Raw genomic sequence first — 19,043 nt, forward strand, 5'->3', positions numbered from 1 at the left:
TACTGTTTACGTTAAATAATTGTACCCAATGTTCATTGACAATACTGTGTTAATACTCCGGCACAGAACAAATTCTAAACCGCCCGGTGGTGATATGCTGAAACTTAATTAATTCATTTGAAACGATAACGATGAGGAAATATGTGAGAATGAGAAAAACCCAACCAAAATTTGAACCTGGAACCTCCTGCTTGATATGCAGATGTCCTTACCATTAGACCACTGGTGTTTATGGTGTTGTTCAAATTCGATTTGATATCGACTCTTTAACACTCTTGACGGCGGCGGGATCTCCGATATCATTCATTTTCATTATCATTTTAATAATTATTAGTCAGTTACTTTAACAATGTAATGTATTCTTTACCTTCTTTATTAATTATAACAATTGCCGTTCTTGTGCATACATCTCTTAGTTTTGCCTCAATTGAAAATACACCAACTTGGTTTGGTATTTTAGTTGAGTGGATAATAACACTAAGGCGAGTCCATACATCAGACGAATGTTTTAGGAGTCTAGTATCATTAGGAAAAACATACGTGTTGTCTATTGATGTTGTGGCCCAGGTTACATTTTTTAGTCCCCGTTTGTCGTTTAGTATTCCTATTGAAATGTCAGTTGTACTATCCCCTCTCAGGGTATAACCACGAACGGTTGAATCTTCAGACATAACTTGTGGTCTTTCTGAAAAGCCTGCTATATCAAGTATAAGATCTGTGACGAAAATTAAAAACGTAAAATATATTGTTTTTCTTAATAAAAAGTTAATGTAAAACAAGAAGAAAGCCTACTTAATCCGATTATACTGTAAATAGGTCTCTGTGCACTATATGAGCAATAGGCTCGTAGATAGACACACACATCGACTATCTGATACGTCAACAATTATGCTTAAAATACAGCCATCGTTAAAAATCAATTAACAATTGAATATGTAAAGACGGTGAATACACCTTCACGTCAAGATGAGCCGAGAAAGAAGAAATAGCGAAACAAATAATTATATCAGAGAAAAATATCAAGTTCTACTAGCTCCAGAATCATTCACTCTTCTTGACTCTGAATGCGGGACCCAGACGGAACCAAAGCAACAGAAGTGGGTATGCTGAGGCGGGAATTTCGAACATTCCAAAGGGTAAGATAAACTCAATCATTTTAAATTAGGAGGCCTTGATCGAACGAATTGAAAAGATCGAACATAAACAAACGGAACTAGAAAAATCGATCACATTTATCAGAGATTCAATCGTAGAGATGGAGAAGAAAATCGTATCATTTTGTATGGAGATTAAAGCGGTTAAAAAATCAATGGACGCCAACTGGAACAAAGTCCCATTACTTCAAAATCATTTAATTAAATCTTTAAACTTAAGTACAAATTCTTTTAATTTGAGATTCGGTGGAATTAAGGAAAACACAGATGAAATTCTAATTAAAATTGAGAAAATCAATGAAATCATAAAGAACGATCTGAAGCTATCGAACATTTATTACAATCGAAAACGCCCACCGTACAGAAAAGCCACGTACTTTGTTTCAGACACAGCCCTACCAAGTACTGATGCAAGCCAAAACAGGACATGTGTTGAAAAATAAGGGGATAAGGAAAAAGAAATATAGTCTCAAAGAAACAAAACAGGAACCTATACAGAATAATAACAAAGTCTTCGTAAATACTACGATGTATGTAAAAAAAATTAAGAAGCAATCAATTTTATTTGCAGTTTCAGTTGCAGTTTCAGTTTTTATTTACCAATATAAAACATAGTGTAAATGAATTATTATGCATAAAAAATTTAAGGATGACCAAAAAAGAGCAAAGCTCGTACAGTATTTGGCCACCTTAGCAAAATAATTAATACATGATACAAACATAATTGAAGCATGTAATTGTACATGAAAACACCTTTTGATAACTTATGAATATCATACACAGTTAAGTTAAGACTAGCAAATAATGGTGGTGAATGCTTGTGTTGCTCCTATTTTAGCTGCATCGTGCCTTTCCGAGAGATAGTCCAGTCCCTAAAGGGGAAAAAAGGGGTGGGATGTTACCAGACTGGATACAAATTTTTCAATATAGCAGTTTGGTAGAGAATAGTGTGGAGATGCCAAAACAAAGTTCCTGGAAATCTGATTTGACCTCTGTGACCTCTGACCTCAATTTTTATATTTTTCTATTATATAACTAAAAATCGCCATATCTTGACAACGCATGGACATTTTACATTAATTTTTTTTGTCAAAATGTTTAGAAGGTATGTATTCATATTCGTTACAATAAAAATTGTACAAAAATGGCCGCAAAGGCTTTATTTTTTAGTTTGACCTTTGATCTTAATTGCCAAATATCTCAATAACGCGCAATCCCAGAGATTTGAGAATAGGCTCAAAATGTTATAAAAATAAATCTAATATTTAGTCTAATAGAAACTTTTTCAAAAAATTACCATAAATTAAGCTTTTTTGACCCTTGACCTCTAATGTTTGAGTATGTCGATATCTCGGTAACTGTTTGTCCTAAAAAGCTCAGTTTTGTGTCAAATTGTTCAGAATATACACATTTATATTTGCTCTAACATAATGTTTTGTCAGAATTCAATTGGAAATGTCAATTTGAGCTATGACCCATCGTTTTGCATATATTTAGCAACTAATAATCTATAAAAAAAAGAGAACGAGAGAGGCAGGGGAGGGGGTTGGGGTGGATGGAGAGACACATATTTGTCTACACTATAAAACTTTATGTGACAAAAAATTGTGATGCGCCTATATATAAACACGATGACATCATATCACTACCATATTTGGGGACATCACACCTTTTTTGTTAAACTAGTTTGATAGTGTAGACAAACATGTAAAAAATATGTGTCTTTCCATCACCCCAACAACTTCCCCATCTCTCGCTTTTCCAATGCTACTGCATGCATCTATACAAATCAAAATGGCCGGAATTGTACTGGAAAGTTTTTAGCTACATTTGAAAATAAGTCCCAGAGGATGGGTGTATTGTAATGTTATCAGAATTATTGCAATTGTTTGTAATGGGAAAGTTTCAAAACTACATTTGAAATATTTGCTAATAATATCACATGCTATTAAAGATTAAAATTATTGTCTCCCTGACAAAGTAATTTTTGCAAATATTTTTGTTGAATATGCAATTTTAATATAACGTAATAGTTATTTAATATTTCACCAAAAATTGAATTTAAAAAAAATGATATAGTGCATACCCAAAAAACTGTAATTCAAAGCAAAAACTAGGCTAGAAATCAATGTGGTTTTGGTTAAATTAACTGTTTATTTTGTCTTTTTATAAGTGATATTTACTCTATTTTTTAGATTATCTCTTTGATTGAACACTCTTCTAATTCAGTGAAGATCTTAAGTGTCTCCTTTCTTTACTAATCTTCCTTAACTTCTCTTTGGGCGATCGTAATCACTATTTGTTGAGGTATAAAAATTTCCTCTAAAATTGTAATGCCTGTTTTATTGAGTCAAATGATTTCTGATAATTTCTAAATCAAAGATTTGGTGATATTCATTTCATGTTATTTTAGTTGATTGACAAACTGTATAAGATGGTCCTACTATATCTTGATTTATTTACTTCTAGTCGGTCTCTGATTTTATTTGTTGATTACTTTTGTAAATTAGTTTTGTACATGTGATAATGTTCGTTTGGTCGGTAATGGTTGATGTCAGTTTTGTCATGTTTTTGTGGATTAAAGTATATCATTGCTTTTCTTTATTTCTTCTGGTTTCAAAGATTCTGTTCTGTATAGTGTTATGAGCTGGATGTGTTGGAGCTTTGTTTTCTTGCATTTGCCTTAAAGCCTCTTTCACTTTCTTTACAAGAATAGATGATTTTTTTCAGCATACTGCAAGCAATGAATCGGTAATTAGGTCATATGTTTTATGAGTATCAAAACGCATTGGTTAATTCTTCTTTTCTTTCTTTAAGATCTTGATTTTCTTTTTCTTTTTAAATGTTAATCAACTTTAAGTTTATCTAATTTTATGTTGATATTAAGTGTTGCTCTTACTGTGTAGGCCTATGCGATGGAATTATATATTGAAATTAAATGAAAATTTAAGTTTAAAGAAAATTGTAAAAGGTAAACTAAATAGGATATTGAATGTAGCTCTGGTTCATTAAATCTATATTTTAGGTATATTATAATAAGTATGACACATGCACGCTTACGCAGTGTATCCTGGTCATACCTCAAACTGCGATAACTGGCATTTATAGTAAAAATATGATAACATCTTCTATTAGAGCTAATAAACGTTTACATTCTGAACAATTTGACACCAAATTTAACTTTTTATGACATTTGGTTACAGAGATACAGACATATTCAAACATTTAAGGTCAAAGGTCAGTAAATGACATTTCCTGTGAATTTGGAAGAACATGTTTAATTAGAGTATATATAAATATGCTCTTAACAGTTTGAAACAAATTTCAAGAAATTTTGACCAGTAGTTATTGAGATATAGTAAACCGAAGTAAAAGGTCAAAACATTCAGAAATCACATTTCCGGTCGTTTTTTTGAAAAAAGTTCTATTAGAGCAAATATAAATATGTACCCTCTGATCTATTTGACACAAATATCATTTCAATTGTCAAACCCGTTGCCGAGATATGGCTGTTTAAGATAGAAATATAAAAATTGAGGTCAAAGGTCACAGAGGTCAAATCAGATTTCCAGTAACTTTGTTTTGGTATCTCCATATTATGTTCTATCAACATGCCAAAGGGCACACTTGTATCCACTATGGTAACATCATTTCCCCTTAGGGACCGGACTAAGAGGGCGTATGTAAATAGCATCCATGTTATAAGTTGCGCTTTGAAGACATGTGTTCTAGAGTTCGGATTCTAATGTCTTATTTGTGCCGAGATCGTATGTAACGTTCTAAACTAGTAGGCCGCACATTGTTTGTAAGTTGTTGGAGTATTATATTACAATAATTAGAATTATATGAACCACAGTAGTGGCCTAGATTATTAAAGGCCGGTGCACACCGAACGCGAAGCAGTGAATTTCGCGTTAAAAAGTGACGCACGCGGCAGGCGACGGACGCTTCCAGTGTGAACATACAAGCGAACAGTGTACGATAGTCGAATTTCAACTTCACCGCGTTGAAAACGACAGCAGCGAAGGCTTCGCACGTGAATTTTCAAAAGTTGAACCTTGGTCAACTTTTTGAGGCGTCGCGAGCGCGGTTCTCGTTCGTCAACCAATCAGAAGTCAGGAATATCCAGCGAAGACACCGACGGCAAAAAAATGGTGGCTGACGAGCGACGTCTTATGGAAATACTTTGTCATTACCCTTCTTGTCTTTACGATAAGGGAAGTAAGTCATACACAGACAGAAACATAAGGATTAATGCATGAAGATAATAATTTCAGACAAACATCTGTGTAGAAAAATGCCAGAAAAACTAGGCCTAAAACGCGTCAGAGATCAATTTGTAAAGTGAGTTGGCAAGCCTTCTATTTCTAGCCTACCTATGCCTAGGTTTAGGCTATACTAGGGCCTAGCTAGGCCTACCTAGCCTAGGCTACATATACCCTAGTAGGCTAGGCCATGCCAAGTAGTACTTACAGGCCTACATAATACTTACTAATCCCTACTAGTCTACTATGTGCTAGGCTAGGTCTATGCCTAGCCTACTTATTATTAATTAATATTTATAGGCCAGTTGATTTAGTGTTGTAAGGCTAGGATAGGCCTACTGTTGTTTTTGTTTCTTTTAATTAGGTCAATTAGATGAACATTGATAAATGGGATCCTTCAGGCTATTGCCAGCGTTACAAACTCCACCAATGACCAAGCTAGTAGTTTAAGCGGCCAGTATTATTATTGCCATGGAATTAAGAGCAATTGCTCCTCAAAAACGTGGACTGGCAATTATGAGGCTGATACAGGTTTGTATAGACTTTTTTCAAATGGGTATGTCAGTTGGTGACATACATTGGCCAGAAAAAAATGATTTGAGCAATATGCCTTACTATAGCAATTTTTTAATACTTGTTTCATTTTTTTTAAATAGAAAATGGAAGAGATTAAGGAGGAGTTGGACTGTAACTAGTATTTATTAAGTGGTTATACAGTAGAAGGAAAGCTGAACTGAATGTCTTTTTTTAGCAATAGAGAACACATGGAAATATATTATGTATATGTTTTGTTTTACTCCAATAATAAAAAAAATAGTCAAATTTGCTGCCAGCTAATGGAATTTTTTTTATTTTATAAGTGAAAACATAAGTTTTTTGGTTTTTTTTTCTATGTAAGTGATTAACTTTGTTAAAACTACAAAATGGCCTATTCAAATTTATTTTAATCATCTTCATTTTTCATGATTCTATGGGACAATACATCTTTAAGTTTAGTGTCATTTTTTGGACAAGATATATTGTCTTCCTGAAAACATAATTTAAAACATTTTCGTTGTGTGTAATACAGTATAACACTTTAGGGTTAGTTATTCACTTTTAACAATAATAATATTTCTTCAATTTAAATTTTTTTTGGGATGATACATTTTAAATTTATTATTTTGATATTATTTTGCGAAAGTATTCAGGAGTAGTAAAAAAGAAAATCTGGTTGATATTTAATGATACCTTTAAAAACAATGATTCACTATTTCAATAAGTGTATTTATGTGAAAAAAAAAAGTCATACAGATAATATACAGTGTAAATATGAGTTTGGGATATTTATTACATTTAATCAAATGAGAAAAAAAACTGTATGTTTTGTCATGAATAATATAATATTTAATAAATAATTAGAAAATGAATGTGAAAACTTTACATTAATATATATGCCTATAGTTTATATTTGAAAGTGACAAACCCATGAAGATTTCCAGTTCGTGTTTATATATATATATATATATATGTATATAAATGTTTTATATGGTTATAATAACCTCTGTTAGATATTTGTAACACCACTAATAAATACAGTCAGCAGATCACATGTACATGTAATCAACATGCAATAAATGCTTTAATTCTTGTAACTGTATTGATATTGGATACATCTTCTTCTGTCCTTGTGATATATACATACATTCATGTACATTTCAGGCTTTGGAGAAGGATAACATTTTCCCACCAAAACCAAACACTGTGATTGGTGTAACCAGGGAAGAGTTAAATTACATTTTAACTCTTCTCTGGTTAAACTTGCATAGCAAATACTTCAGAGTCATCTTCTCTGATTATTTTAAATGTAGCATTGTATTGGCCAACCCACTATCTCCTAGGCTTAGCAATCGCGACGAATCAGCACATCGTGACGCGTTTAGTGGGAACCGACAAAAAAAACTAATAGACGCATGACAATTCAACTTTCAAAGCGATCCGTCGAATGACGCGTGACGCATGACGCTTCGCGGCTTCGCGTTCGGTGTGCGCCGGCCTTAATGCTATACTACATTGTGGTCGTAGGCCTATGCCTGCGTAGATTGATTTATGAATCGTATACGATCGCTCGAACAGCATGGCGATAAACACGAGTCTCCGTGTAGGTCACAGTGCATATCGGCCGCCAGTCATTTCGGCCGCCGGTTATGAAACGCCTAAAATCATGAAACGCCAAAAAGGACAAAATATGTATTGTTCATTTCGGCCGCCACAATCGTCAATATTGTTAATGTATGGCACGCCTCAATTATAAAAAATGGTGTATACACATGTGCCTATCGCCTGAATAGACGTGCGTATTCAAACAGCAAGCAGCAATCAACAAAAACGATCATACTTTTTGATTTGTATAGAGTTGCGCTATTTTACTATCATTCGCCGGCTTCTTCTTGACTGAGCCCAACCCCAACCAATTAGATATAATTATATCAGGCATATAATAATTTACCTCTATTTATATGTATTGTAATTATTATATTATATAGGGAATGTACGTCTGTCCTTTATTATGCAAACAATTACGTAAAAGAGAACAATTTATATAAAAACAATAATTGTTACAATGTATAGCCCGTAAAGCCAGCGTATCCATGTTTATACTTATGCATACTGTGTGGCAGATTATATCATGTCGTTAACAACATAACCTACTATTCGATCACCTAATTTTATTTTTTTATTTTATTTACATCCGTTATGTAGGATAATATTAAGTGTATAATAATAATTGTTGAGACAAATCACGTGTATACTTTTATTTCTAATGTTATGTTTAAAATAGTTGTTAGTAAAAATGATCATTATATGCGGATGGTTAAAAGGCGAGTTACTGAAATAAACCCCCGAATAAGCCGTATTGGGGGAGATGCGCTTTCTATGATCGTGCAGCTGTTTCCTCTAACAATGCGTTATTTTGCTGACGGGGTTTCCCCTTTTTAAAAAGCACGCACTTGTTAGCGTGTCAAATCATGGACAAAACACGTACGATCGTAGTCCATGGCCAGGTAAAGATGACGTCTATTACTAATAACCATACTTTTAAAACGTCTATATGCCTCCTGCACGTGTTTTTGTGAAACGATGTATATAATTTACGTATACTGTACGTCGATACTATAGATTTTAATTTGAAAAATATCTTTTATTTCTTTATTTACAATAATCATTTAATGTAAATAATTAAGTAAGTAGTCTCACATAACATCCACACGACGTTCGTAAATATAAATGTTTAAATATCAGTACCTCTTTGAGAATCGTGCCCACCTTTATTATCCATACATTATTCTCACATCTATCATTGTACATCATAGACCTACTGTAGGGCTGGTAGATTGATTTATAACGGAATATTATCTATATATTTTATTATTATCCTAAACCATGCTCACGTCAGAGTGGCGGATATCGGATGCAAAAATCATCATCATGCATCAAATTCCTTTATTGCATAAGCCTCATTGAGCTGGTATCCACTTGCAGGTATAAAACGAGTTTTGTAATTAACTGTGATTAAAAAATACGCAATAGGCACGTCTACTTGTTTAACTATTAAATTATTATTTATTTTCAAAACCTTAAACAACGTCATGCTAAAAGAACACATTACAATTCATTAAAACCTGTAAGATAAAATGGAAACACAAATTATTTATAAATAATGAGATAAATATTTATATTTACTGTACTTAAAAAATAACGATCGAGGTTTAAAAAAATGTCAAACAGTATTATTAGAAATTTCAATATTCAAAATTAACTAAAAACATAATGAACGTTTTCATTAAAAATGTATCTAATGCGCCATATACAAATTAGCGCGACCAAAATAAAACGCGACCGATATCAAACGTAACTAATAGGATAAAAAGCGTATCTAGCGGCGCTCCATACCAAATACCGGATGTTTATTTTATCGCAACCGATTTCAAACGCGATCGATTTCATCTGACACCATTTACACACGTCTATTCAGACGATAGGCACATGTATACACCCTTTTTGACAATTAAGGCGTGCCATACGTTATTAACAATAATAATTGACGATTCTGGCGGCCGAAATGAACAATACATATTTTGTCTTTTTTGGCGTTTCATGATTTTGGGCCTGTTCTATTTTGTATGCCGAACCTATAGAAGTAGTCACGTCCGTATGAGGGCGCGGTTGATTATTTGATATCTTTATTTACTATGTTCTTTAGGCATGTACACCTCCGTAAGAGGGCGCTACGTTTGATCTGTTTTGCAGATAGTTTTATATTTATGTTATGTTTATTATTACTATTTGGAGCTGGACTTAAGTATGCTTAATTTCAGTTCACCCTGTTTATGGCTGAATTTGCTGTATTAAAGAGTCAGTCAACAAGTGATTGTGTTGCAGTCGTGGATTGGGTTTATCTACTGAATAGCGAGTTTGACGGTTCAAGCTTGTGAGGTCAGCACAATGCTCAAGGAATTGAGAATTTGTGCATAAACGCATTATGCGCTTTTGTTTGCGATAAACAGTTTCAAGGCGACAGTTATTGTGGTCAGCCCAAATCAAGCTACAGTATTGAATATGAGGAAGGACTAGAGTCTTGTATAAGGACGATAGAACATTGACATGTAAAATTGGTTTTAGGTTAAAAAGAATACCAGAATATTTTGAAACTAAGTTTGCAATATGGATTGTATGTTGATTCCAGGTTAAGCATTCGTCCATTATTACACCAAGAAATTTACAACTAGTTACACGAGAGATGTTATTATTATCAATGAAAATGTTAAGGTCACTGTAAACACGGTTACTATATTTGTTCTTAAAAATCATATAATATAATAATAATAATAATAAATACTTCATTTTAACACGGAAAAGCATTTTAAAAATAACAAATTAGAGAACTAAATTAGATTAAGGAAGAGAATATATAAATTAGATATGATGAATCTATTATGTTTTTTTTGTTTTTGTTTTTTTTGTTTTTTTTTCTTGCTACTATATTGTAAATATGTATACCTTGATGATTTGAAAACAAAAAGACAAAATGTGAAAAGCTTTTTATAGATTGATGATAAAAAAATGATGAAGGATAAGAATGTTTAGGTATAAGTGGTGAAGTGTATTCATCAAAGCTTTCATATAGGTATATATATGTAATATGCACATTCTTACTGCATGTGGAATTTTGAAATGATAAAATTGTTAAAAAGAAAAAAAAAATTTCTAATTTTTTTAATGGATCATTAAACATAAATGTTGTTAAATGATAATGTATGTATAAAAAAATAATAGAATAAATAATAAGTAAAAAGTAAAAAATTGAATGAACCCACATAAGAAAAAAAAAAGTTAAATAAAACTTTGATGGGTTATACTGTAGATGCAAAAAAGAATAATCTGTTGGAAATAAATTTTGTAAACATTTAAAGATCAAAAAAATCAATGTTACAGGATGAGGAAAATATAATGTTAACAGTAAAAAGTTAGTAAGTAATTAGTATAACAGAGAATATGCATTGTTTAAATGAAAATATGTTTGCATAGATAAATCCAAAGAAAAATAAAATGGGACAAACCCATGGGATGGATTTATTAAACATAAACGTATTATATTTGTATGAAATAAATATGCATGTAGATGAAAAAAAAAAACAACTATGTAAGAAAAAATAAGCTTTGTTAATGAAAATGTGTTGTATAAACAAAATAATATATGGAAATAGTTTTTTAAAGAAAATAAGTAAAAAAAAAGTGGAATGAATCCACATAAGAGAAGAAAGTAAAAAAGTTAAATGAAAATGTAAGAAGTTATAGATGCAAAAAAAGGATAATCTGCTGGAAATAAAAGTTTTTTAAACATTAAAGAACAAAAATATTAATATTAATGTTAAAGGATGAGAACAATATTATGTTAACAGTAAACATTTAGTAAGTAATGAGTATAACAGAGAATATGCATTGTTAAATGAAAATGTGGTAGATGAAAAAAACAAAAACAACTATGTAAGAAAAAAATAAGCTTTTTAATGAAAATGTGTTACAGATAATATGTATAAAAAGAGGAAGTTATGTAATCAATGTGATAATATGTAAACAAATGAATAAAACTCTTTAAATAAGTACAGTATAATGTAAACAGATGATTAAACAAACATTGTAAATATAATGATATGTATAGTGTATAGTGAAAAATATATGTAAAGAGAACAGTTGTATGGAAATAAAAGTGGGATGAACCCACATAAGATGAAAAAAAAATTAGAAAACAAAAATATATGAACAGAAACCTTAATTACATTTATGCTAAGAGTACAAAATAAATAATAAATCACACCAATAATTTTTTTAAAGTATTTGAATTTGTGGCATTTTGCATTGGTTTTTTTTAGAGTATTCCATAAACTAGCACCATGATATGAAAAACTTTTTTTTTTATATTCTGTTTTGGGTTTATCCAATTTTAATACATCCTTTGATCTTGTATTGTATGGGTCAAAGGTCACAAAATAGAATTTTCGGTCATGTTTCAACAAAATGTTTAAAAAGGGTAAATAGAAATATGTATGTTCTGAACATTTTGACACCAATATCAAGACTCTGTGATTTGCAGTTACGTAGATATATAAACGTCATGCCGTATATGTCAAAGGTCACAAAATAGAATTTCCGGTCATGTTTCAACAAAATGTTCAAAAGTGTAAATATAAACATATATATTTTGAACAATTTGACACCAAATACAGCTGTCTACTACAAGCGGTTACCGATTTTCAAAAATTGGCGGCCATCTTTTTTAACGTCAAATTTTGAACCTTTGCGGTAGTCCGATTTTGGTAAACTTTTGATATATTTTTTTTTAGACCATTTTTTATTGTAATTCATCAAAAAACATTTTCTTGCAATTTTTTGGGGTAATGAAACAGTTTGACTCGACTAACAGTACTGCCGGCTTTGCGTAGTTCAACAAATTAATTGATCTTAAAAAGGATGTAGAAGGATGTATTCTCATTCTGTACAGTACGGAAGTTCATTTGCATATAAAAGGGTGTCTCCTGTCAAACGTAATTGTTGTTCTCACCTACTACACTAGCTGTATTAAACAACACAATTAAGTAACAATCTATGCCATTTGCATACTGTATGCAAATGGAATAGATTGCAGCATACAGATGACAGGATGTCCCCTGTAAATCGCGTATTGATACGTACGCCCGTATTCTTAAACCGGACTTTAGTCGTAGTTCAAGCTAAAACTAAAAAAATGACGTCATTTTAATTCATAAACCGAACTTCAACTAAATCACCGACTAACGCCCGTATTCTTAAACCGGACTTTAGTCGTAGTTCGAGCTAAAACTAAAAAAATGACGTCATTTTAATTCATAAACCGAACTTCAACTAAATCACCGACTAAATCAGGCCAACCTCGACTAAATCGAGACGGATTTTGATCGATTTTTTTAGTCCTGGAGAGGGCAGACTAAATGGTCGACTAAATGGTTTTTAAACGAAGTTTATAAAAAACGTAACAGTCATTGAGTTGTTATATTGGCCAGATATTGAAGAATGAAATATCTATATTTATATTAGCTTAATTAAATATACATTGGTATAAATTATAATAATGAAAATCATCTTTATTTACAACTGTATACAAATTACATTATTTTCTTCGCGCAAGTCCAACTTGAGCTACGTCACGCCATAGCGACAATGGGAGATGCGGCAATTCACCACGCGATGGAATGTTTAGGGGGCCTAGCGCTTTCTTGTCACGCTATGAAGTGCGTGGTTCGTGGCGATCATACTTTGTTGGGGGCCTAGAAAAAATAAAAGTTACCGTACCGCCATGGTTCCTAAATATATTTTTAAGATTTTATTTGTTGTTAATCAAATATACTTCACTGTTAAATTATTACTGATATTGTTCTAATAATTAACGATTAAAATTATTTTTCATGTATATAGTCCTGATGCGTAAAAAGTGTTGTAAGAAATGGAAAGTGATATCAATGCGCAAAATTTCGTCTGCTCCTCAAATACTCTCTTGTCATTGGCCAATGTATAGCCTTTGTTACCCAGACGTGTGCAACTCGACTAAAAGCTCGACTTCATTAAGTCGAACTGCAAACTTCGACTACTTCGTTTTTTAATCGAATTTGAAGTAATAGCTCGAACTACGACTTTTCCAAGTCGAACTTTGAACTACGACTAAAGTCCGGTTTAAGAATACGGGCGTAAATCAGGCCAACCTCGACTAAATCGAGACGGATTTTGATCGATTTTTTTAGTCCTAGAGGGGGCAGACTAAATGGTCGACTAAATGGTTTTTAAACGATGTTTATAAAAAAACGTAACAGTCATTGAGTTGTTATATTGGCCAGATATTGAAGAATGAAATATCTATATTTATATTAGCTTAATTAAATATACATTGGTATAAATTATAATAATGGAAATCATCTTTATTTACAACTGTATACAAATTACATTATTTTCTTCGCGCAAGTCCTACTTGAGCTACGTCACGCCATAGCGACAATGGGAGATGCGGCAATTCACCACGCGATGGAATGTTTAGGGGGCCTAGCGCTTTCTTGTCACGCTATGAAGTGCGTGGTTCGTGGCGATCATACTTTGTAGCCTAGAAAATATAAAAGTTACCGTACCGCCATGGTTCCTAAATATATTTTTAAGATTTTATTTGTTGTTAATCAAATATACTTCACTGTTAAATTAATACTGATATTGTTCTAATAATTAACGATTAAAATTATTTTTCATGTATATAGTCTTGATGCGTAAAAAGTGTTGTAAGAAATGGAAAGTGATATCAATGCGCAAAATTTCGTCTGCTCCTCAAATACTCTCTTGTCATTGGCCAATGTATAGCCTTTGTTACCCAGACGTGTGCAACTCGACTAAAAGCTCGACTTCATTAAGTCGAACTGCAAACTTCGACTACTTCGTTTTTGAATCGAATTTGAAGTAATAGCTCGAACTACGACTTTTTCAAGTCGAACTTCGAACTACGACTAAAGTCCGGTTTAAGAATACGGGCGTTAGCTACCATACTACCATTGTATGTAAACAAACCGGTTAATGAATTCTAAAGTAACCTAATCTTAAGACACATTGGGATGTTCCAGTCTATAGCGGATTTGTGACTGTCTGTAATTACTTTACTATCACCCGACTAAAGCACATGGCTTAAATAGTACCGGTATGTTTGTATTGTTGTTATGGCCTTTTTTAAATAATATACTATAATGTACCGACGTACTGTGTATTATTATTATTTATGTCTTTGAATTTCCTAATTGACCCAAACATGACGGATACACTAGATAGGCCTAGATAGTTATTACTCTACTGTATTTAAACACTTGTTATTTACAGTATACTGTAGTAATATTCTTAATTAACCTTATTATTTTTTTCTATCTTTTTTTTTCTTTTTAATAATGTTACTTTTTTTATGTAATACAACTGATGATGATGAAGATCACAATCCCGATCTTATGTATAATGAATCTAAATACTACCATGCTGAAGAATTTAAACAATTAATATATAGTTTAAAAGATGTATTGTCCCCCAAAAAATGAAAAATAAAGATGAAAAAAATCAAATTTTGAATAGACCGTTTTGTAGTTAACATAAAGTTATTCACTTCCACCGAAAAAAAATCCGAAAAAAATATTGATTTCGCTTATAAAAAAATCAAAATAAGTTTATCATTTTTTCGAACTCATCGGCTCAGAAATTAAGCCGGTAGAGCTAACTCATACATATGCATGATATGTTAATGAGCATCCACACAGCAGAGATCTGAATTCTGATCTAACAATGGAAGATGCACGTTGTATGTACAACAACACCACCAGAGATCGACGCGACTCGACTGTGGGTTTCCCTGGCCTGATCGTATAAATATGTAAAGCTGAGCTGTTAATTTGTCGGTAAGTAGGCCTAGACGGTTATTTTAAATATAATATATATATAACGCAATAATAACAGGAAGGTAAATTAATTAACTTAGCCTGGGATTTTTTCAGTTCAGGGCTAGGCCTAGAATAATTAATACATGCTGCTGCATATTACTAGGCTAGTAGCAAGCAGACTGTGACAATCGGGTCCCTGCAGAAGATGCCCAGCTAGGCCCTATACATTGTACTCTTCATAGACTGGCCTAGGCTATATGCCATCAATCTTAGCTACATTCCGAAAATACAGCCAGCTTGCTGTACCATATATATTTACAGTTGAAGCTTGTTTAACTAATTTTTATGATAAAAATAAAACAAACATTTTTCAGGGAAAATGGTTGCAATACAAGCTTGAAATTGAGAACCTTCCAGCTAGCAGCACTGTACAAGTAGACAGAGGGGAAAAGCCAGCTTAGCCATTTTACAACACAAACAAATGTTCTCTGTACTGTAGTAAGTCAAATATTTGTTTTCTCTTTTTATAAGTTATAACATTATAAGTAATGTGTTTTAATTACCATAGAAAGGTAGTATACTTATTTGACTATGTCAAAGTAAGCAATTTCACTAGCCCAATTTTGCACTAAATATGCATGATCTATTTTTTCCAGATTTTCATACTTTGCTTTTACTTTTTTTAAAGACGTTGAGCTGATGAAGACTGGAACAGAGGTCACCCAAAGACAACAATGATAGACTCGGTATTGGAATATGATTGGATATTGCAGGAAAAATATTTCCGACTCTCCTGCTGCATTCGGCCAATATGTTCTTGTCCAGCTTGTAAAATATTGTATAATTTTTTTTGTATTATATGTACAGTATATTATTTTGTAAACATAACATTCAATAAATAAAAAAAAACTACAACAGTACACAGGATAAATTCTTCAAATTTACTTACACTTCATAATTTTACTGTAAATATTACAGTGCAAAAGGAGTTAATAAAATATATATATACAGTATATCTTATTGAATTCCTGTATTGTTTTTTGTGTCAATTTGTCTAATAATTATCAATGTGTTGATTGTGGCAGTAATTATGACAGCTATAGTCTTCTAAGATCGCTCACATTCATTACATAGTGTCATTTTAATAGTAAGAAACGTTTCAATAAATTGTGAATGTTGCCACTGTACGATACATTTTATGTTTCTCACTACTTGCTCTTATTGTTCAATCAATCAACCTAAAAAAAAAGAAATTTGTGTCAAAATATCTGCATAAAATGTTTATTTGCGGAATGTTAATTTGAACCTATTGCATTTGATACAGAAAATATTTTTAAAATATTGCATCAGTAAAACATCCAAAACAATATTTATTTAGATTTTCTTTTTTTTTTTTTTTTTTTCACTGCCGAATAGATAGTTGAAATCTTTAAAAATTAAACCAATTCATTATGATAGAAGCAAAAATACATCCCTTCTGGTGGTGGTCTACTGTAGCCCTAGCTAGCAGTATACTGCCTAGGCCTACTACACTCTACTTCTAGAGACAGAAGTAGGCAGCAGTTAGGCTACTCGAGACTGTCAGTGCTAGTAGTAGTAGACTAGTAGTACAGTAGCAGCAAATTCGGGCCTAGGCCTAGCTAGGCCTCTCCTGTTAGCGAAACAAAAACTCACCTAAATGAATAAGATTCAACATCAAAGTTACCAACTGTAATTCTAACTTAGCATTCTGCTAGCTATAGTTTTCGTGTTTTTTCAAGATTCGTCTCGCATCACTACTCGACTCTCTCGCACGCATCATGCATTGCTATCGTTGTTGGCTGTTGATTTGGAAAGCATCATCATCCACATGGTGTATCCATACAATATGAATATTTATGAGCTAACTCAGGTCAAGGGTTAAATTAAACCGGAACACATTTGTCTTCCAGACAAATAGCTTCCGGTTGGTTAATTTTTGCATTAAATTGCGATTTTCCCTTGTAAAAAATTATTTTTTTCAATCCAAATTGAGGTCAAAGTGAATAACTTTTATGTGCAATTAAAATGGCCTATTCAACAAAAATATTGAAAAAAAATTTTTTTTCAAGGGGACAATACATCTTTAAACATATTTGATGATGATTCTTTTCTTTCACTTAACTGTCGTAGTATCGTTAAGTTTGAATAGTTGTCACATTTTATTGCGTCACTAATTATAAGTTCTCTGTCATTGGCGAATAAGAATAAACTATTATTCTGACAATAATTGAACTGTAAACATAATTCTTTTGTGGGTTTTTTTTTTTTACATATTTTTATATTTCCCTTCAGATCAATTTTATTTTCATTACATCTAACCAAACAGGTAAACAATGTGGTTAAAAAATCTTATCATCTAGCACGTACGGCCGTACGCGCTAGATTGTTTACTCAAAAGTCCTTGAAAAAAAAAATTGGGCAAATAAGAATAAACTATTATTCTGACAATAATTGAACTGAACAAGTTATGAAAAATAAACGGTGTGGTAAAATGTTATCAGATGATTACATATAGTTAATATAACTTGAACTTTACATTTCTGGTATTTTTATTCAACTTCCGATTTATATTTTCATGCTATATAGTCCATTGCCCGGACGCGATTTTTTTTTTCGTACATAAGTTGGGGACCCCCTCATAAAACGTCACAAAATAAACATGAATAATTCATCAGTTACATTTTCTTGTTCCGTGTGCACCCAAGCGTATAGCAACAAGAAGTGATTACACAACTGCGATACGATACTTTTACAGTAGGCCTAGGATTCTAAGTCAATTCACGTGATTGCCTTCGCGCACTCTTCTTCACACACACACACACACCACTATGCAAAATGTGTCGAGTCGAGGCTAATCGACAGCTAGGCAAGACATTAAACTAAGTAGTAATTCATTGGACATAGCCCAAAGAAAGCTTAGACCCACAAGAATAAAGAATGTGTATAATTTGTGTACTGTATTTTTTTAATTCTGCTATTTTATTATCAAACAATATGCATGTAATCAAAGGAACTTTAAAAATGCGCGTATATGAACGCATGAGATGGGAAGATTAGACCCACGAGAATAAAAAATGTATTTTTGTGTAATGTTTATTGTTTAATTTTGCTGACTCTAACACACACGTCACACACACCAACACAGCTACTACTAGAATAGACATGGGTTTAGAGAATAGTAATTAGGCCTAATAGTATCAATAGAAACTATAATTTTAACACGTAATTCTTTAGTAATAAATTATATTAAACACACCATAAACTAAAGGCTGATTATTTCGACAATCCACACAAAACGCCGCTATTCTATTATGAAATCGCACGCGGCAACCACAGCGGAGATAGGCCTAGAATCGTACCGCCCTTGTGTAAACTACTGTAATCACTTCTTGTTGCTATACGCTTGGGTGCACACGGAACAAGAAAATTTAACTGATGAATTATTCATGTTTATTTTGTGACGTTTCATGAGGGGGTCCCCAACTTATGTACGAAAAAAAAAAATCGCTACCCGCACACAAACAATACAATTATCTGAGCTGTACCAAAAAAGTGTTGTGAAACTTATTTTTAAGTTTCATCATAAGAAGTTGCTTAGAATAACTTTTGATTTTTTATTTGTTACAAACAGTTCT

At 32.2% G+C, this 19,043-nt stretch overlaps 1 long non-coding RNA gene across 2 annotated transcripts; it reads left to right on the forward strand.

The window, feature by feature from the left end:
* The first annotated feature begins 15,311 nt into the window (after window positions 1–15,311).
* On the forward strand, window positions 15,312–16,377 carry LOC140050544 (uncharacterized). 2 transcript variants are annotated; one of them, XR_011845404.1, is made up of 3 exons: window positions 15,312–15,405; window positions 15,762–15,885; window positions 16,044–16,377. It is a non-coding gene; the product is annotated as an uncharacterized lncRNA (long non-coding RNA). The 2 variants fall into 2 exon arrangements; XR_011845403.1 differs by having other exon boundaries at window positions 16,076–16,359.
* Window positions 16,378–19,043: the final 2,666 nt, after the last annotated feature.

This window comes from Antedon mediterranea, chromosome 5 (assembly GCF_964355755.1).
Source record: "Antedon mediterranea chromosome 5, ecAntMedi1.1, whole genome shotgun sequence".
NCBI classification, from domain to species: domain Eukaryota; kingdom Metazoa; phylum Echinodermata; class Crinoidea; order Comatulida; family Antedonidae; genus Antedon; species Antedon mediterranea.